Source organism: Numida meleagris, chromosome 23 (genome assembly GCF_002078875.1).
Source record: "Numida meleagris isolate 19003 breed g44 Domestic line chromosome 23, NumMel1.0, whole genome shotgun sequence".
In the NCBI taxonomy this organism is placed as follows: Eukaryota; Metazoa; Chordata; class Aves; order Galliformes; family Numididae; genus Numida; species Numida meleagris.
The window spans coordinates 858,789-880,565 of NC_034431.1; the positions used below are offsets into that span (position 1 = coordinate 858,789).

The 21,777-nt window shown below is 48.2% G+C and overlaps 1 long non-coding RNA gene across 1 annotated transcript; it reads right to left on the reverse strand.

Moving 5' to 3' along the window:
- LOC110387776 lies at positions 1,011-16,158 on the reverse strand. Its single transcript, XR_002432724.1, has 3 exons — positions 14,538-16,158; positions 2,154-2,264; positions 1,011-1,902 (listed from the first exon to the last, which is right to left on the reverse strand). It is a non-coding gene; the product is annotated as an uncharacterized LOC110387776 (long non-coding RNA).

Here is a 21,777-nt window from a genome sequence, read left to right on the forward strand (position 1 = left end):
CTGCACATCAGCACGGGGGGAAGCTTTTATTGCCAGAACATGGAGGTTTCGTAAATATTCAAGAGGAGGGGGAATATAAAGCACAGGAGAAAATGGCAGGAATGTTTTTGCAGCACAATACAGAGATGATGCTTCTCCTTGGTTCTAGTTTGGATACATTTTTTTTTAAAAAGAAAGGAAAAAAAAAAAACAAAAGCGAAAAGAAAGCCTTTTGGGGAGGGCTGAGAAGTGTCCACGTGTGGCTTTTCTGGCCCAGATGTGCAGACAAACCCTTTGGAGGGGCATTGGGCTGCAGAGGTTCTTGCTGAGCCCTGCTGCTGCCAGGCAGGAGGCCAGGCTGCCTTATCCCCCAGATCTCCCCGGGTTCTGAAATCAATGCATGTTAACTGCTTATTTCTCACTTGCTTTTATTAATTCATAAATAAATGAATGGAGTGGGTTGATTCTTCTTCTTCTTTTTTTTTTTTTTCAAATCTTTGAAGTATTTTAGAGGAGAAATAATTGGCGAAGAACCTATCCCTTTTCCCACCAGCTCTACAGATTCATTTAAGTTTTATAAGTGTTATTTCTATTAGAATAAAGGTTTTATTAAAATGGCTGTAACAACACTCTTCTGCATAGTATACTCAAAGCCCCTAAATACCACTTTTTATATTAGGAGCGTAACCCTTTAAAACACAGAGATACTCCCCCAGGGGGTCCCACGTAGTTAGAGATCACCCAGAAGAGAAAACACCAAATGTCAGAGCTTTAGGGATAGCACTGCAGGCCCCTAAGCTCTTCAGGCACCCTACATTTGCTTCAGTAATGGATGGAGATGGCATGAGGGAAGTGGTTAAGACCCAGGCACTGGCACAGCTGCCCAGGGGGTGGGGGGTCACCATCCCTGGGGGTGTCCCAGAGCCATGGGGATGTGGCACTGAGGGACGTGGGCAGTGGGCATGGTGAGGTGGGGCTTGGGGATCTCAGAGGTCTTTTCCAGCCTGAACAATTTTGTGATTCTATGGTTTTGTCCTGGGTGGCTGAGATTTGTTCGTAGCGCGGTGGTGAAGTCAGTGAACTCACCTGGACTGTTTCTACCTGCTGAAAAAAAACAGTTTCCTTCTCCCCAGAAAAGTCACATCAACTGAGGAGAGCCTTGCCGTGCCACGTGGCCACTCCTGGCTGCTTGCTCTTGGTAGATGTTCAGCTGGAGACTCAACATTATCAAAGACCGTTAATTGCTTTGCTCCATTTTCATGCTACGTTTCAGCTTGGTCAAAGGCCTGGCTGTACATGAGGGAAAACCTGCATGCAGGGAAAACCCCAGTTCGCATTTGTGAAGTAGGAGCTTGATAATTATCCCATTATCTATGCATTATTTTTATCACCAAGTTAAAACTCTTTGGTCTATTATCCGGTGTTCTACAAGCACATAGAGTAGGTGTCTTCACAAACAGGCAGGGAGGTTATGTATTCTTTCAGAGTGAATTAAAAAGGAAACCCAGGTGAACTGATCAAGCTTTATTATCTTTTGAAGGCAGCTTTCTGGGTTTTCATAGAAAATTAACTACTCTAGTGCTATATACAGAAGCGAATTCACTGAAAAGAAAATTGCAAAGCTTTCCAAGTTATCTTGAATAATAGATTGTAACTCAGCTGATCGTTCTCACCTTTTCCCATGTGCAGCTGGGACAGGTTTAGTGCTGTTTCCAGATCTGCAGTGTGCTCATGCTGCCAAAGTGTTGATCTTCCCATGTCTGCTCTAGCAGTGAGCCCAGGTTTCCTTTCTTTTTGGGTGCATGCCACTCTTCAACAATGCTCTTTGGCCGTTGCTCTTGCACAAAGCCATTCCCATCTGCACAAAAGGGCTACGCAAGAGCTGAAAGTGATGAGCAGAGTCCTACGAGCAGTAGATTGATCCTAGCAAGGAAGCAAAGGGAAAATATGCATGGAACAAAGAGCAGGCGAAAACTAAAGACCATTTGGCCCCATTTTGGACAACTCAAAACCTTATCCATTAAAAAAAAATAATAACAAAGAGGATTAGGGTTTTATTTTCTCAGGATGTTTTGTTGTTTCTGTTAATAGACAGCTCTTGCAGGTGAGAGAAGTTACACGTAGCCCTCTGCGCTTCGCTGAGCGTGTTTCAGCCCGATCACCCCCAGCCTCACCTGGGAAATGTCCTCTCTCCAGAGCCCGTCACAGCCACGAGGCAAAGCAGCGGCACCTCGGAAATATGCATTCCTGCTCCCTCGAGTCATGGGGGGAGTTATCAGAGTGAACTGCCAGCAAACAAACAGGGGGGAAAAATTAATCAGAGCATCCCATTTCAGCGTGGCTGGGAGCAGTGGGGCTGCAGCAACTCTGCAGAATTGATTAACTACTTATTAAATGAGAGCGGTGGCGACAGCTCTTAAGAAAAAAAAATCAAATTAAGGCAAGCAAAGCTCCAAGCAAAAAAAGAAAAAAAGTGGGAAAAAAAAATAAAAAGGGAAATGCAAGTTAATGGATGCTTCAATCACAACACGGCACAAGCCACAGGAGGCTGTAACAATGACAACTTGTGCATACTGCTGGAAAACTTCTCTGCTGGAGCAGGCATTGGAGGTGGCACGTGTGAGGACGGTGAGATGGGTTTGGGGTCCGTAGGGGTGGTGGGGATCATTTGGGGATCACTTGGCTTTCTGCCCCAATCTGTGCCCTGGGCACAGGGTTTTCCTTGCCTGATTCATTGCAGCGTCTCTGGCAAAGAGAAAAGACAACCAAGCAAAAGCAGTGCTGGGGCTTCAGTTCTTCACTTGTGACTGCGGATGTTTTCCCCCTTTTTTTCTATAAAGGTTTGAAAGCAGCCAAATTCTTGCCCTCATTCCGGTGGAGTTCAATGGGCTGAGTTATATGGGTAAGCAGGAGGCTCTATGGATCCCTTATGACACTAAAAACTATTGAAAAGCCTTTTTGCCATGACCCATTTAGATCCTCTCGCCGTTTCATTTCCTCTCCCATCTGTCACACCTTTAAAAGCAGAAGCTTTTGCATCTCGTCTCATTCAAGTGTTTCCAAGGCAGCCTCAAGTAACTGTCTCTTCCACTTCTCAAAAAACTTTCCAGGCTCTCCCTCTCTCTTCTCCAGCACTAAAACCAGCTGATGTGGGTCATAACAGAGCTGTGGGCCCAGAGCATCCCTTGCAGGAGCTCAGCTACATTCACATAGGTGGAAAAGCCAAAATCCATCCTAGCCAGGTACATCACTCGGGCTGCTGGCTGATCCTGAGCCATTTGCAATTCCAATTGCCCTGCACTTCAGCTCTCCACTCCAGCTAATTGCCATGAACTTGGGTGTAACTCCTTTTTACTACCCACTGATGGCTGTCTGCTATGAAGATGAATCAGTTCTTTAGGTAGCAATCAGCTCCCCTGGTTTAGCCAAAATGCATCCATCCCTCTTCAAACCTATTAAGGGCTGGATAAACTTTCAAGTTAATGCACACTGCAAGCACACAACCACTTGACATGTCAAGCGCCTAAATAATTTTTGTTATTCACTAATGAAAAAATTCTTTAGGATGGGAATAAAGAAGAGAACAGTGCCAATAGCACTTCTGAGCTCCAATTAACTGGGGATTCGTTGTCTGCCTCTATTTGTCCCCAGCTCTGACTTGCTCAGTGAAGGTCAGCTCTGGCCAGATGGGAGCGGTGCATCACACCAGGTTCAGCACCACCTGCTCTCTGAGGATCAGCAAGACCCAGAGGATGCTGATGGTGAGGAGGGCACCGACCATGGTTTGGGGAGGAGAGCAGCTCCCCATGTGTCTGCCCAGGTACTCCCCGGCTGCGTTAGGGGATAAAAGCAAACAAAAGAGCTCAGATTTTGCCCTGAGAGAAAACGTCATGCTGAAAACTTCCCACATCCTGGAGAAAAGGATCCCTCTGAGTTGGCATTAGGGTTAGTGCTGATACGGTCAAGATTGGCTGCCCACTGCAGGGCAGGGCTGAACACCAAACAACCCTCTAAAAGCAGTGAGCACGAACAGTCACTGTACCTGACCATTTCTACCTGATTTTCTCTGGTTTTGCAGCTGGGACCAGAGCACTTCCTGGGGAGATTACATTTTAAGATGCCCAAATTTGACTCTTCTTCCTTTCCCTTATTAGGATCCTGCTCACTGAGCGCTGCGCATGAATAGCATCTGGAAATGGCACCAGGGAGGGGGATGCATTGGTGTAAGATACGTTACTGAATTAGCTTTGGCCTTTAAATGGGCTGAAAGGAAAGTGGCATTTATCTGCGAAGCCAGCCCGGCAGAACAAAAGAAACAGAAAACAATAAAAAAGCCATCTATTTCCTATCAAGAGCAGAAGGCTTGGAAAGGCATCAGCGAAGCAGCCCCCGAAAGCCAATTCTTCATCGCTCTCCTTCCCTTTGCTGTGTGTTTATTTTGGGGTAAAATATAGCAGAAACGCTAACGTTGCCATTTGGGAATTTTTGTTAAGCTGAAATCGATATGTTATTATTTTTTAGAATTGGGAGGGGGGGGGAGCTTGTGGGGCTCGGCTTTGCCCTAATGCTCTCAGCACAGCGCGGTCGATCCGTGCACGGGGCTGAGCGCAGTGGCGGGAGCGATACACCGAGATGCTTCAGGTGCGCCCGGTGCAACCCAAAATCCTTCAATGGGAACTGAAGGAGCAGATTGCAAGGGGCACAAAAGCTTGCAGCAGGAGCTGGTTGGGGGCCGGGGAGCTCTGCAACCCATTTTGCAAGCTGCCGCTGCGCCCAAGCCCGCTAACGTGGGGGGAATTTGCCTCTCTTCCTGCTCAGCTGCAGATGCAACCACTCTAATAAGCTGTAACTTTCCTTTCCATTTGGAAGTAATGAGATATAATCTGTTTAATTCTAGTCTTTGAGCTCTTTTGGCGGCCCTTTTCTATTCCCTTTTTCTGATTTTTTCCCTCTTTTAAAGGAGAACTCCATCACGAAGCGAAAGATTCACTAATCACCAGCTATAATTACAAAGAAGAGTAAATTGCCATAAACTTTTTTCTTTTCTTTCTTTCTTTCTTTTTTTTTTTTGCAAAATTGCCTTAAATATAATGAAGAATAATTAAAAATCAAATAAGCAGCTGCAGACGAGTGGCTGGTGGAGGTTGGGCAGGGGGAGAGTGGAGGAAGGAGCCAAAGATGTTAGTGTAAATCCAGATAGGTAGAGATATCAGCTGGGGTGGCAGCGAGGGCAGATCCCCAATGGCAGATCCCCATCATCACCGTCAAGGCACGAGGATCTTTGTGGGGATTAATTTGACCCTCAGTGGGTGTTTATTGATTGCATCGTTTTTCTCACTGATAATTCCCCAAAGCGGGTGGAATTTGCCCCAGCACAGCCCCAAATTCCTGCTGGAGCATTGCCACCGCATCCAGCGCTCACCCCTCGCCGCCTGCCGGAGATGGGGAGGCTTCATTAGCAGCAATCAATGGTTTCCATAGCTACAAATGTTTCCATCAAATGCTGTCTTGAGGAAAGAAAGGAGAGAAGAAGTGCTCAGACAGCTCCAGAGGTACAGATTTTAGTTCTGAGCAGTTGTTGGGCTGGAAGGAAATGGGGATGAATGCGAGACCAGCAGGCATTACGTCTGGTTTGTGCCACCCCGTGGGTGCACGGGGCCTGGTGCATCTCTCCATCACGCTCAGAGCATCACGGCCCCTAGAAATCCCCCAGCAGGATGGGTGCAGGCGCTGTGCAGGCAGTGCAGCACAGCTTCACCATGGGTACAGCCTCCACAGACTGACTTCTCTGGAGCTGCTCAACCTGGAAATAGGTCCTGGCTTGGCACGCCCCTGTCTGGAAAGGGAGAAAGCTTCAAGGACCGGCTCCTGAGGATTCTTACCCAGAGAATTAGATGCTCTACTTTGCTCTGAATGCCAGCAAGTTGCTAAAATGCAGCCAAATGAAGTTCAAGCTGGGGTTGCATCGGGTTTATTACACGCAGTGATAGATTCATAGGGCTCATAAATCACCCTATTTCACAGGTGTCAAGGTCTTCTTTGGTGCAGGTCCGCGATGGCACTTGTGTCCTTGCATTCAGCCACGCTACCCAATTAACTTCCCTATCCTTTCTGCCACTGCTGCGATCCTGTGATTCATTTGCTTAGTAAAGCCTGAAAGGGAGCTCGAACAAAACCCTGCGTGCTTCCCGTGTAACTCTTCCCATGAGCAGTGAGCAGAGCGGGGATTGCTTCACATCGGGAAGATGCAGAGCGGGTCGAGAAAGGAGCACGGAGGCAGCTGGCGGGGTCTCATACCCAGCTGCTCTCCCCCTCCAAAAAAGTGATTTTTGTCGGAGCCCTCCGCATGGGTTTTGACAAATTGGTGAGGAGCGCTGGGAAAAAAGAAAATGTACAAGGTCGGTCTGGCCGCTGGCCAAGCTGCGCTGATTTTCACGCTTCGCCAGTAAGCTGGCGGAAACCCTAAATAAATTCCTCCAAGTGCCTGGAGACTCTTGTTACTCCCTGTGGATGGAGCTGTTGAAAACGCTGGGTGTGGGTGGCTGCATGGGTACCTCCTGGAAATCAGCAGCTGCGTTCTGAAGCAGAGACCGCATCTCTCCCCACGTCCCCCAAACTGGGGGTCCTGCACCTCCGGGAAATGCAACAAAGCCACCGTGAGCAAAACTCCTGCTTAAATTTCACCGAGAGCCACAGGTTTCCACCAGGTGCTGATCAGCTCTGCTGGACAAGGGCCATGGTTCCCACGAAATCCACATTTCCAAAGCTGGAGCAGTGCAGCTCACCTGTCCGGCCAGTGCTAAATGTAGTTCTATTCAAGTTTGGCAAAAATGTAGCAATCACGCTCATTTAAGCAAAACAAAAACGGATGTAACAGACTGGAAGGAAAGCAGCTGCAATGTGAGCTCAGCCCTCATCAGACACCAGAGAATCCACATCCAAGCCCACGTGTGGGCTGCAGCATTACCAGTACAGCAGCATTCCCCACCATGGGACACCAGGGGCTGCAGTGATGGATAAATCAGATCCTGGGGGTCTGGTGTTGAACTCTTTGGCAGCTGCACAGTCTCGATGGGCAAATCTCAGCGCTTCCCTTGACCCCAGCAGGCAGCAGCGTGTCAGCCCCATCTGTGACAGAGAGCTGAAATGATCCATGTACCTGGAATGTGCTAGAGATGTCAGCACTGGGCTGAGAAAAGATTTATGGTCCTTTTTACCTGGTTACCTCTCCCTGCAAATCTTGCATTACCCTACTGTACTCTACCTACCCTACCCTACCCAGCCCTATCCTATTCTATTCAAACCCTCCCCTTTGCAGTGAATTGCACCATCACCCCACAAAAAAAAATGCTAATTTTTCCCTTCCCATGTCCTAAGAAAGGGGAAAGGTGAGCGTTGAGCCATCGGATCTGTGTTTTAATCTGGGGGTAGAAATCACAGGGAATTTGTCACCACGTTGATGCCCCCAGGCGACCCTAGGGGAGCTGCTTGCGTAGCTCTGATTAATGCAGAAGCCAAGGGCTGCGGGGAAACACGACGCTGCCATCGATACAGCCCATGCTATTAAGGAAAGTCATTTGGAAAATAAGGTTTTTAAGCGGTGTGATCCACTTGGAGATTTTTCAATACCTAATCAGTGGCGGAGCCGCTCGGCGCGGTGCTGAAGGTTTAAATAAATAGCATTTGCAGAGCATTATTTCATTTCATTAATCAAACGACGACTCCGGGCTCCTTGGTTGGTGGGTACGGGCTTGGCTTTTCTTTCCCGCGGAACATATCAAATTCTGCTTTTTTATTTTTTTCAGCTAGGAAGTCCCACTGCAAAAAGCTCTGAAGTTTCCAAACATCACCCTCGGTGATGCAGAGTCCTCTCGGCGTGCTCCGAACACGAGCCCCTGGGTCAGTGCTTAACAGCATCTCAGCAGCACACGCAGCTCAATGGGAGCGGGTGGGGGGCAGCCCACACCAACCCGCAGGAGAAATCCGCCGGGGCTGCATTTGCTGGGAAATATCGATGATGATTGTGACATTCACTTAACACGGGTGGTTATAACGAGATTGATTTCGCGGGGAAGAGCGGTAAATTGCGTTGGGGGAAGTTGTTGCATTATTCTATTACCCTCCTGATTTTTTTGGTGGAAAATAAAAATGGAGACGCGCTCAGCAAACCCGGTGCCAACTATTTTTTGTTAATTGTGGATTAATTATTCAGGATGACAGATATACCTGAGACTTCGCTGAGTAGCAAGTAAACAAGCTCCCCCTTCCAGGCCCTGTTCAATCTGCATTGCAAACTATTATTTAAAATTAGATGTAAACAAGGCCGTCTGCAGCGCTGAAATTTCCAGCGCCTCCAAATGTGTTTTTGCTCAAAATCAGAACGAGGGAGAGTGAAATCTGAGATTCACAGAACTCCAAAAAGCTTCAATTTAGAAACAGGCAGCTACATGACACCCGATCTAAACCAGGTGTTACAAATGTGTACTAATATCAAACGGCAGAGCTCAATTCTGCGGCAAAAGCAACATCTGAAGGTTGCCAGAACTCCGATTTTTTTTTAACATCATCAGCATGCAATAACAAAGTTGAAGGCATTGATTTCTTCTGCCTTGCAGAGCGCTGTCCGAGCAGCCCCAAATTACACAAAATTTCTCTTGAAGAGGAAAAATTCCCTTTTGAAAGTGCTTCAGCCAGCGCTGCCTGTGGCACATCCCCACCGGAGCAGCAGGGCTGAGCCCCATCCCTGGGACCACGCTGGTAAATCCATCCTGCTTATTGCTGAGGTGGTTGGTACTGGAGCAGAGCAGAGCTGGCACCTCGGTGGGTTTCTTCATCCTCCATGCACAGCGCTCTGCATTCCAAAAACCCTTGGAACAGTCGAGGGATTCGAGATTTCAGCTGAGCAAGTGGTGCGGGCAGCAAAACGCGCCTCTGCGCAACTCCCTCTGCAAACCACGAGGAAGGTTTCTGCCTCCCAAAGGCCTCCTCGTGCTCTCCTGCACCCTGCCCGACCCTGCCTGCTTCCCTCCTGCCCTCCCCTGGCCGAGGGTCTGTGCTGAGGCTGATGTGAGCAGGCAGCGTGCGTGATGCGGGTGGAGTTGGGGGTGCAGTGTTAGGGGTGGGCACGGCCCCTCCTGCCTGGCCCCATGCGCGGCTGATGCGACCCGACCGCGCGTCCTTCCCCTCTCACTAATTCCATCGCGCCCTTCACTTTGTGTTAGGGATGCACACGTAATGCCCGAGAGATTCCTAATTTGGCCTCAGTCTCCATTGCGCCCGCGTGACTCTGCGGGTACAGAGGAAATCTGAGCATTTTAATGTGTTTTAGGGTCGTCGTTTTTTGGGTTTTTTTTTTTGAGAATAGCACAATGAACTCCTGAGGGGGATGCTCTGGTTCCCCACACCACAAATCTCTCCTAGGGTGGGCTCCTCCAGGGCCATGGGCACCACGAATCCATATTCCATGCACACAGAGCAAGCAGTGCTGCATGCATATCCTATTACCCACACTAGAGCACCGGGGTCAGCAGCCTTTCCTCCTTGTTGGATGAGCTGTCCTCACCTCCTCAAATGAAAAACAATAACAGAGGCAGAAAATACTATTCCAAATGATGGAGAAGCCCGCGGGGAAATTAACACGCTTTCGTTTTTTTTCTTTCTTTTTTTTTTTTTTGCTTTTCAGGTTTCAGTTATACAGAAAAGTCTATAAAGTGGTGACATTTTTAACCATTTTTGCTCATTGCTTTGAACTTCCCAGCCTTGTATTCAGAGGCACCGAGGCCCAGAAGGGCCAGAAGATGTAGTTTAATGAGACAAGTTTTAAAGGTCACTCTGTGTAATAAATCTGTGCTTTTTAATATTTAAACTTTTAAGGCATTTAAACCTTTAGGCTCCTGGGATTTGCTCCACCAGATCCAACCAGATCCATCAAGCCCAGAAAGCCTCTCGCCTCTGGGACTATCCGATTTCTTCTGCTTGAGATGAAGAGGGTCTCTTTATCCAAGTCCATTCATCTGTCATAACTCAGGTGCCTTTGTCTCCTATAAATCACCCTGGATTTCTGGACAAAGTGTTGAAGAACCTTACTCAAGGCCAGGCTTGAGGAGTTCCATCCCACCGTTGTAGGAATACAGCTGAGCAAGGGGACTCAGCAACAGAGAAACGTGATGTCTCCCAAAACTCTGCCAAAAACCTCTCCCCTGGCTTTGGCCAAGCTGTTCTGACTCAGATTTAGAGGAAGATGGATGATGAGGTGGATGGAAGGTACAAAATCTGCCCATTTTGAAGCTTGGAAATGCAGGTTGGGATTTGCCTTCAGAGCATCTCACCTATGATTTGGGCCAGATTTGCTTAGGTATCTCTAAGCAGCATTTTGAATGTCTCCAGGCGAGCTCCTCCTGCCTGGTGCCAGCTGCAGGCTCCTCTCTAGCACAATGTCAGAGCCGATGCTGTTAGCACCCAATTGCTTTTCCATCGGAAAGCATTAAGGATGCTCTTGCTTGCAGAAGACTAATGCACTAACGCACTCCGAACTGCTCAGTTGACTGGCAGTTTTTCTTATTGATATTGCAGTAAAAATTAGATATTATTAAATTGAATCATTGTCTCATAATCAGGCTCTGGGTAGGGATGTGGGCCAGAGGCACGGGGGATGGTCAGGAGGCACGTTTTGATTGGGTTTACAAACTGTGCTTCCAGGAGCTACATTATAAAGAGGTAATGAAAAAGTAATTTTTCTTTCCCAAAATCAAGATGCAGAATATTTCCAGGGGTCCTCCGGTGCCCAAAAATCCAGCAGTAATATTGAAACCGGGGAGAGCCCCAGCTTTCACTGCAGGACAGGGAAACCAATGTGGTGCACTCGCTGTATCACATGGTGAACAGATTTCTTCATTACCCATCTGTATGTTAATGAGGTCATTTGGACTTTGTAAATATTGCCAAGGTGCAAGGCTTGTGGCCATGCAAGGATCTTGTTGGTATAAGCCAAAGCTGCTGTGGTCCTGGGTGGCTGAGACACCTCCTATTGGTGGCCTGGGGATTTTGTGGATGGGGGAAGATGCAGAAACCTCCAAAATAATGACTTTTCAAACAAAAAGAAAGGAAATGTCGTGCTTTCCAGAGAGGTGGACACAGGTCCTAGGGTTGCTCAAGGAGAGCTTTGCAGGAGAGGGAAAAGAAGAAAGACCTGTGAGGTCAGGAAGGTGGGAGGAGAGGACTTTGCTGTCTGTCTTCTGAAAAGTTTCCATATATAACAAGAAATTGGCTCGCCTCTTGATTATTCCATCTCAGGCGCATTATACAAAGGCTCCTGATGCATTACGGCAGCTTTATATTATTGCTCTCGTGATGGATGCGTTTCGCTGCGTGCGGGATCTGGTCTCCAACCCAACATGAATTCCATTAGGAGGCCAGATGGGAAATGAGGTCTTTCAAGATGTAAATCCTTAAATAACTTTTTTTTTTTTTTTTTTTTTTTTTCCCTTTTTAAATTCGATGCTGGTGTTAAGCCATCTATTTGACTTCAATTCAGCGGTGAGCTCTGGCCCTGCCGGCCTCGCTAATCTTTTAAGTTATCTGTGTTTGAAGTAGGACCTTATCACTGCTTGTTCATCTTCTCCTCGCTCCAAAGTCAGAATTATTTCCCCACGTTTGTAATTATGGCAACGTCATCAGTCGCCTGGAAACTCTATCCTAAAATATGCTTGTGCTTACACTGCGGCAACCTTGAAATACCTCCAGTGAAAGGCACCGAAATCTGCTTTTGGAGGTTGTCCCATCCACATCTCCATGCATGTTCCAAGAAAATGGATTGAGCCAGGGATGCTAAGCGGCTTTGGGGGAAAAATGCACATTAACAGCATTGTCTGGGGTGGGAGTAAAGCCAACTGCCTGAAGGCAATTGCATCAAGAAAAAAAGAAAATAGTCATTTACAATCTTACCCTGGTTTCGAGGTGAGAAGGGAGGAAATTGGAAGTTCGTGAAGGAAAGCACCTCTGGGTGGTGACTTCCAGGTGGGAAGAGAAGCAGAGGATGTTCACCCCAAAGGGACGTGGCCTCATGTGGGCTGGCTGTTGGCACATGTACGTAGTCTGTGGATTATCATCTCAACCCTACAGAGTAAATTCCTGCTTGTTGTTCAAATCAACACAGAGGGTGTAAGTGTCTTGATTTTTGACCCCACCTTGGCTGGAGGAGATGGTTCAGCTGAGCTGTGCATGGTGAGACAGTTCCTGGGAATTTCCAGGTGGGAACAGGGAATGGAAAGTGCTCGCAGGGAGTGAAGGGGTTTTGCAGTGAGTTCTGCAGCTCCCCGATGGGGTGCTGATGCCCAACAAACTCACTTGTTCCAACTGCTGGTGTCCCCTTTGTCCCTGTTTTTTCCAAGCCTAGTTGGTGGCACCTGAGAAGTACGAGGCAGTCAAACCATGTCCCCCAAAACCATCAAATCCCAGATGGTTTCCCCTTGCAAGCAAGAAGCAGAGGAGCAAGGACTCCCTTCTCTTCTCCTGAGCTGTTTGGTTTTTTTGCAAAAGAAAACTGATGCATCAAGAAGTGTAACACCTGCACCTCTCCGCTTCCCTACACATTTCTGAGCCTCTCAAATCCACAGAAAGTGCCCTGGGTTTGCTCCTGGTGGGAGCTCTCCAGCCTTGTTGTGTTTGGCACGGGAAGCACTGCTGTATGCTGGGAAGCGAGCACAGAAATGATTTATCAAATGATCAATCTCTGTGTAATGCCTGGGAAGAAAAGGTTGGGCTGGTTTAAGCTAGAGACCTAACCCCAGCAGCAAGAGGTGAGAAACCACCAAAAAAGAGGATTTTCCCAGAAAAACACTTCTTGAAACTCTGAGTATATCAGGCAGCCTTTATCCAGGTACCGGTGTCAATCTGAGCAGTAATACTTCTGATCAGCATCCTTCTCCTTGCCCCTGTCTTGCTTGAAGGCTGTGCTTTTGATGCCATCCTTGCCCATCCTCAGCTGGGAGCTGGAGACACGACGTTTCCCAGATCAGGCACTCAGTTAAATGAAGATCGGCAAGAATAAGCTGCCTAACTTGAAAAACCTGCATTAACCCAATCTCTATTCATGAAAGCATTACGTTGAATTAATGCTGTTATAGAATTAGCCTCCTAAGAGGCTTGGAGATGTCACCTCCGTTAAGTTGCTATTATTTGTAGCCCTTTTTGTGCGCTGAATACAGTCATAAGGGGTGGTCCAGGTTGTCTGATCATCTGGTAATGTGCCGAAATTAGGAAAACACATGGGTTGGGTTTTTTCCCTCTTTTTCCTTGACATTCAGGCCTAACTTCTCAAATCACTGAAAAGCAGAAAAAATCTTCCACTGCAACACCAGCTTTGCCTTTTCTTCCTGTTCCTCTCCCTTCTGCACTGCAGATCTCAAATCTCACAGCCACCCACGAAGGTGCTGCCTCAGCTAGGAAGCAGCACACAGCAGGATGCTCCTCCTGTTACAGGTGCAATTATGAGGGTACATAAACCTCACTTAGGCTTTAACTTGGTGGCTTGGCTGAGGATGACCAGCATTTGGAGGCACTCAACATAATCTATGGCAGCTCCCCATCTCCTTGGGTCCTCTTTTCTGCATCCAAGGGGCCCTCCTGGTTTTGTTCTACTTTGAGGATGCTCACCAAAGTGGATGAGTTTCATCCATTCAGTAAAAGCTGGTGAGCATCCCATGGCAATGTGATGGCCAAAAACAGCATATGGAATGAACCACTGAGGACAGGAGGGGGTCCTGACTGGAGGCAGGTGGGGTCAGCAGGGCAAAGGTTGGGTTTGGCATGTTGGGCTCACCCCATGGGTGCAATGGTGGCTCACCAGCCTCCCCCATCGTGCCTTATTGCCTAACTCATTTAGAGGAAAACAAACTAAAAAAAAAAAAAAGAAATAAGAAAGAAACCCAGGAGTTAATTGAGTCTTACATTTTCTGAGTGCAAACAAATTTGACACTCAGCTCTCCACCTATTTCTGGAGGGCAGATGCCAGAACACACATCATCTGCTCGCACACCACAATGGGGCCAAATAACCCAAATGATTCACCAGAAAGGCTTCAAGACTGGAGAGGTTAGCACTTCTTGCTAAAAATGCCTGCACACAGGGCTTTCAGGTTGCTCACATGGAAAGGGAATAGGAGGAAAAGGATAATTTCTCTCAAACTCAATGTTGCAGGTGATTAGTGCACAATACACCCTGAGCAGCTTTAGTATTTAACATGGAGGTGATAGTGGGAATTTATGAGAGCTCATGGACAATAACTGCTTTCCAGAGAGGCTTTGATTAAACATTATGGATCCACATTATGCAAATTTATTGCATGGTTAATACGACTCCAAAAGAACACAGTGGCACTTTAAAAAGCAGTTTAAAAAAAAATAAAAGAGAGAGAGAGAGCCAGAGACCATGGTGCTCCTCAGCTCTGCAGAAAGACCTTGCTTCAGGATGGGTTGACACTGAGAGCGAAGTCATGGAGCAGCTGAAGGGGGTAACGGGATAAACGAGGGAACACAAGGAATAGAAAGACAAATTCCTACCTGGATATTTCACCTTTCACTCTGATACTGGCATGAAGTCAGTGGTGACTTGTGGCCCATTACCCAGCACAGTTAGTGCGGTACGAGATGGAAATTCGATGCATCTCCCAAGTTTTGCATTGCTCCCAGAAGAGCTGGGGGAAGGGGTTGCGTTGTTTGTTTTCCTCTCTTCTACACTTTCGGATGCCATTTGTCAACGTCTTCTACAGAATAACATGATTTATGCCGGCAGGCTGATTGTACGGCCTTCATTAACTTGGACAGACTTGCTTGTTCTTTAAAACTGTTATTATTACAAAGCATATACTTATTTCCTTCCGGAAATCAAAGTTAGCAAGAACACAGATCTCATCAACGTCTCTTTCTCAATCAAACAGCTAAAACACAGAAATAACATGGATCAGAGGCAGTGATTAACAACCAAGTCCTCTTTGGCTGACGTCTGGTGTTAAAAACAAATGTTTTGGTCAATGACCATCAACTAGGAGCTTCTGTAGGATGCTGTCAGAAGGACATGGAGTTTGGGGAGGTTTAAGAGCATCCCCTCTCCTCCCATGCTTGGAGCAGCAAGGGGCGTAAAGAAAACTTCCCTAGTGTTAATCAGAGCTTCTCCCAGCAAGCAGAGACCTCTTTCCTCCCTCCCAGCTCCACCAAGCCTTCCCTTTTAAGCTATATATACTTTAAAGGATGTAACCCAGATAATAATCGCTGCTCGTAGATTATTCAAGGCTGCCTCCCTTTATTTCTCCGGAGGATACTTATGGCTGCTGCTGCTGCAGCCGCTGCTGGCAAGAGGGCAAATTGGCAACGCATTAAATTTTTAATAAAAATAGAAGCAGAGGACACATAACAAGGCTCATTTAGGGCAGGAAGAAGGAAGGCAGTGAGCACAGACCCAGTGGGCAGAAGCATTAGGCACGGGTGGGCGGCCCCGGCACTACAGCCACTGTCAGGTTGGAGGGGAGAAATCTCCTCCTGGAAGATGCTGGTGGGGATTCGTGCAGTTGGACAAGGCAGAAGGCTTTCTTCCCTCGTTTTCAAGCTATTTGCTAATGCAGCGTGAGGCCGCCAGCATGGGGTGTGATAAGAAGACTCAGCGAGTGCACGGCACTGATTTGGGGAGCAGGCATGTCCACTTGGAGTCCAACCCCTGCAGAGGAGGTGCCGGCAGCAGGAACCACCCCAGCCTTCCCTTTGGTGGTGCCAAGATTGGTGTTTTCCATGACTCCCTGCTTGACTTTGGGATCCATTTTAAATTTTTTTGCTCTGTGACTTGGTTTCCCTGTGGGTGCGGTGCTAGTCCGCACTGAAGTTGCTACAGATTTCCACCTCCAAACTGCAGCCTGGATCCTTAATGTGGAGATCTGGGTCTGACATGGCTTCTGCCCCCCAGCACCCCACACGGGCACAAAGGCTGATATTCAACCTCTGAGCCATCACAGCCCCATTACAGCAGCACCCCAGCAAACAGCCTCTGCTTGGACTCCATGGGCTGCAAGAAAAGCCAAAGGCAGCACTTATAGAAGCTACAGGCACGTGGGGATAAGGTGTCCCCGGGGTGCCCCAGCATCCCTTCATCCTGGGGTCAGCTGGGTATCCTGTATCGGCTTCTTTGCCAGGGGATTTTAATGAGATGAACACCCTCCAAGCCCGATGAACTGGATTTAATGCATTTTTAATTGTCTGGGGTTGAGTTTTTCTACTGGGGAGAAGGCAAATCAGAGCCGTAAGAATGAGTTAATTGGAGCAGGGCAAAATTTCTGTGCTGTCAGGGATGGTTTTCAACAAGACTCTGCCCCAGATAGGAAAGAGAGGGTTGGCCAATGCCATGTGTGCTTAATTTATAGAGAAAAAGGAGGAGATTGCTTGTTCTCTGCCATCCCAGGCCTTGAGATTTCACCTTTTTATTCTATAAAGAAAAAGGAGGAGGTTGGAGGGTAGGCTGCCGGGAACCACTCATTGCTCACCATTGTCTCCTTCCACTGAGGAATGATTGATTTTATTAACATTTGCCGTTTCATACTAGCTTTAATGCTGAAACACGACCACATGAGCCATGCCTTTGCCTGCCAATGGCCGGCTGCAGGATCAGCCCTGGTCCCACCATCCCATGACAGGGTCCCTCTGCTCCCCACAGCCACCCTCCCCAAGGGACAGGGGGACACTGCGTCCTGCTGTCCCCAAGCACACACAGGTGACACTGTAAGGAAAAGCCCCTTCAGCTCCAGGGCACAAACCTTTGGCCCTGGGGTTATGAGCTCCTGTGGGTGCCAGGACGTGTGTCTTGCAATACTTTCCCCTCTTCTAGCAGCTTTTATCCAGCAATCTCAAAAGCACTTTCCAACTAATAATTAATTAAGCTTCATAGACTCTTTGTTCAATTCCAGATTATTAATAAATTATACTTTATTATTTATAAATACATGCCATGTAATTTTTCTCTCCTGCTATTACCCTGAGCAGTCACTTATCCTATATTAGCACAGTTTAACTCTGATTTAGGAAGCATGTTCTTTGCCCTTTGGATGTTTGTCCATGCTGGGGGGCTGTCACATAGGAAGAGGAGCAGTAGGCACAGGCTTCCCCCACTCGTTGGTGGCGTACATTACTTCACTGCATGCTTTTACCAAAAGGGGCATTATTATTGCCCTTATCCACACCTCGAATTAGGTGCATTACTTTTCCCCTCACCTTCAGCCCCCTGCTAACCCCCATATAATTCCTAGTCTGGGAGCTTGTGCCTATTTCATTTCTCTCCTCTAAGACGTACCAAAGCCGCTTATCCAGGCCGTGAGACCAGGGCCCATTTCTGCTCTGCTCCCAAATCCTCTTGACCTCAGCAGCCTCCAGCTTAGCCCCGGAGCAACACAAACCCACACTTTTCTTCCTGGCACTGAACACGGAGCAAACAGCAGCAGCCTGGACAGAATTTCATTTACCCATAGGGCAAAAGCCACGAAGAGAGGAAGCAAACACGAGTTAAGAGAAATAAGCCATTGAGCTGGTTTCTCCAAAGCACCGTGTTGCTTTGCTCAAGAAAAGCCAGCGAGGGATGTGCTTAATGACATTAAAAGGGGAAAAGAGAGAGCAAGAGCCACCCCAGCACCTACAGTAAATAGAGGGGGAAAGCTGCTGTTAGGGGACTGTAATCTCCCCCAGCAGATGCTAAGAAGGAGAGGACGTGAGGGGAGAGCAGAGAGGAGAAGCCGATGAGCTGACCTGCCACAACCACACTGCATCTCTCCTGTAACAGGGTTTTATGCTGCACCCATCACAGGTTAAGCCGCTGCTCGTTGTGCCTCACCAAAACCACTGCTGAGCTGTCCTAGGAGACATGAGCACTTTTACCAGTAGCATCAATCTGGCCCAGTTCTACTTATTTATCCCATTTGGGCCGGTAGGGCTCACCCATAACCTAAGATCCGGATGTGGATGGGAATGGGCAGCCACCTCCCAGTCTGTTGGTGAAACCCCAAAATACCCCCAGACACATGTGAGCACATCCTGACCTCTTAGGAAGGCTTACCCAGCTTCTGTGTGGACCTGCATGGTTAGAACCCAGTTTTTTTCAAGATGCAGCAGTGCTGGAGGCGTAGCACATCCTCCACCATCTGCCAGCACCAGGCAAAGCAAGAAAGATAGAACAGGCTGCCCAGGGAGCGGTGGGGTCATCCCTGGGGGTGTCCCAGGGCCATGGGGATGTGGCACTGAGGGACATGGGCAGTGGGCACGGTGGGGTGGGATGGAGTTGGATTGGGGATCTCAGAGATCTCTCCCAGTCTTATTGAATCTGTGATTCTACGACAGGAGAGGCACAGCCCAAAAGGTTGGCTGCAAATTTTGCAAAGTTGGAATGCTTTGGGGAAGCTGAACGCCTGCATGCTCACCCTTCTCTCTGTGCTTTGCTTGAGGAGCACACTTTGCAGAGTGAAACCTGGGGAGGAAAGTGCTTGCTTAGCACTTTTCACAGTGCATTTTCCCCCCCAGTGAAGAACCTGTGGGAGGTTAATGGGAAGCCATTAGGGAAAATGGAGAAAACAAAGCACAAAACTGGAGAGAAATCCTGCATCCAGCCCCACAGGCCAGCAGCAGTGCCCAGCCCTGACCCCACTTTGTGCCAGAGACTGCGCTGGGCAAGGCAGCGATGTTCTGCACATCAACCCCAGTGCAGACCCTCCCCTGGCTGCACACCATGGAACCCAGCAGCTACCAGCACCAACAACTCCCAGACACCCTAAAAAAAAAAATGCATCCATTTTGCTGCACTCTGGTTTAGCAACAACCAACAACAACAGGAAAAAAACCAAAAAATTCAGCCTTTCACTTCCACATTTTCCAATTATTTCTGAATTAACATCAAGCCTGGAAAGCAAAAGGAGAGGAGCAGCATTAAAAAGCAAGCAAAATGATGTGCTTCTCCTTAACTCGAGCAGCATCAGAGGGTTTTTCATGCTGCCTGTGACAGCTTCAAGCACCGCGCCAGCGAGGAGCGCGCTTCGTTAGCGGCTGCGCTTGTCGGCCAGTTAATAATTTAAAGTCAGCATTGTCTGAACCAAACTACTGCCTTGTGGAAGGCAGGAGGATGCCAGATGCAGCCTGCTCGTGAATGCTTTTTAATTGGTGTTTTTGGAAATTGGTGATGGGGGGAACCTGCATGGTGTGGGGAAACTGAGGCACAAATGAGCTCCTATGCCCTTCCAACCAAACCCGTGCTCTGGGGCTGTCAGGAGGCTTTGATGGGTCCATGGTTGGACTTGATGGTCTTAGTGGCCTTCTCCAATTCTCAGAGATTCTATGGAGATGCTCCTGGGGTTGGTTTTTCCCATAGTGTGGAGGATGCTGAGGGGGAAGCCAAGTACAGGTTGTTGCTTCTCCCTGCTTAGATTCCTTTATTCTTTTGTTTTATTTTGGTATAATTAACAGCTTTGCCTAATACAGTATTAATTCATTGTGTCATCGCATTAATTAGCATTAAAGAGGCCCTTATATCACTGTCTGGAAGGAGAGCGGATCCAGCAGCAAAGTCAGAGAAACGTTCGCAATCAGAGCTCAGCACAAGGGCAGAAGAAAAACAGCCAATTTGACAGCATCCACATGAGGCCTCTCCCAAAAAAGCCAATTCCTAGTGGTGGCACAGCATCCCCCTGCCAGCTCCATGGTGCCACTGGCTAAAAGTGGCTGGGTAAATATGAACCTGGAGGTTTCTCCAGGAGCACTGCTCAGAGCCCTCTTCTCTTGGAGTCCCTTCCATCAGGTGCTACCATTCCCCCAGTGTCTGCAATTCACCCCAACGAGCAAATAAATAAATAAAGGCAGGATAACTTTTAATATGATTACCTGAACTGACACCATGACTTTAAACAGAATAAAATCAATGCAATGCTGAGGCATCTCTCAGCTCTATTGACAGCGCTGCCTGGTGATTTTTCCCCTTGAACTAGCAGAATAAAAACTCAAAGCTGCATTAGTTTTTTTTTTTTAATTAAGGCTCCAGCATTATCAGGCTTTACAAGGCAGAGCCAATGCACAGATGAATTACCATTTAATTAAGCTTTCCAAGAAACTTTTGAAGACTGGAGATTAAATGCGGGCTCTGATTTCTCACAGGTTTTTTTTTTCCCCTCCAATGAAAGTTTTAATTGTTTTCCCTCCACTTGATAAACAATAATAATAATACAAATAATTATCTGCAAGATAAAGCTTGATTTCCCATTTTCTGAGCATCTTGTCTGTACAGATGCATTTACAGAGAGGTGCAGTTTGAAGGCATGAGAGCAGTGGTGATTTCTGCCCAGCTGCGTGAGCTGAGCCCTGGCTGCCCAGGGCTGAACTGGCAGCAGAGAACATTGAAGGAGTCAGCCCATAAAGGCAGGCATAAAAGGAGGATTTGGGGAAGGAATCCCTGCACATTGCTTGCATTTCATGTCTTTATTTCACCTGTCGGATGGTCTGCCCTGCATTGAGATGCAGGAAAGGACAGAGGGCAGAATTACATTGCCTGTCCCCTGGGTGCAGAGCAGCACATAGCAAAGCTTGGAGAGACGGAGCCTGTCCCTGGAGGGGATTTACTGATGGGTTTTTGGTTGCCAGGTTTTCCCTGCTGGTATTTTCCAGTTTGATATGAATGTGTGCAAAGAATCTCTGTTCTGTATGTATGTTTAGGCCCGATGGCAAAATGCCTTTTTAATCCCATTACAGACTCTGTGAAAGTGTATCCAGAAAAGCAAAACATAGAAATAAGAATTAAAGATCACTCACAAACATCAGGGAATCCTCTCCTTGCTCCAAACTCCCATGTTTCGCTCTTTCCCCACTGTTTTCCCAGTAAAACACATTTTACCTGTGCAGGGAAAAAGTGAGAAATACATTGAATAACAACTCCAGGAATGCAGGAAGCAAAGACAGCGGTGCAGAGCAGCTGGATGTGATGTGCAATGATGCTTGATGCTGATTTCAGCCCCTCCCTGAGCCACTCAGGGGGCAGCAGGAGACCTGCGCATCCTTTTGGGGCATCTGCAGACAGATCTGTGTGCCCCCCCCCAGGGGAAGGCCCTGCAGGAGGGCAGCGAGCAGAGCCAGGAGGGAAGGGCTGCTCAGACACCTGCTGGGAGGAAAGCAGCACCGAGGTGGGATGAGGCTGTAAGCAAGGGACCGGGTGGGCTGCTCTGTGCCAATCAGTGCTATGTGCTTAGTGCATGTTTGGGTGCATGTATTAGCACGTGCTTGATACCTGCATCCATCTGCACTCGTGCACGCGCCAAGAGCTGCACAACCTCCCCCCCTTCCCTCTGTGCTCAGCCCTTTTTGGGGCCAGTTTGGGCTCTCGCACTTCAGCAGAACATGGGAAAGGGAGAGGCTTTTCCTTTCCGTGCTCTGTTTGATTCTCAGCACCTCCTGTCTTTCCGAGCTGCTCCACGCCAAGATCCCACCCGACCCAAGCCCCGCTCCAGATAAGCGGGGCTAAGAAACCTGGGGGACGCAGCCCACAAACCGGACTTTTTTTTTCCTTTAAGTTTAGGTTGATATCCATGTACGCCCATCGTTATTCCTCGCCCCGAAGCCCGGCTCTGCCCTCCAAGGGCTGCGGCTGCAGTGCCACCTCCCGGTGCGCGGGGCCAACGCAGCCCAGCGCGGAGCGCAGCCCCCGGCCTTGGTGCGGAGCTGCCCGGGCGCAACGCGAGGCTGGTGGGCGAGGAAGGCGGCCCTGCAGGCGGAGGAGAACACTGACCTGGTAGGACTG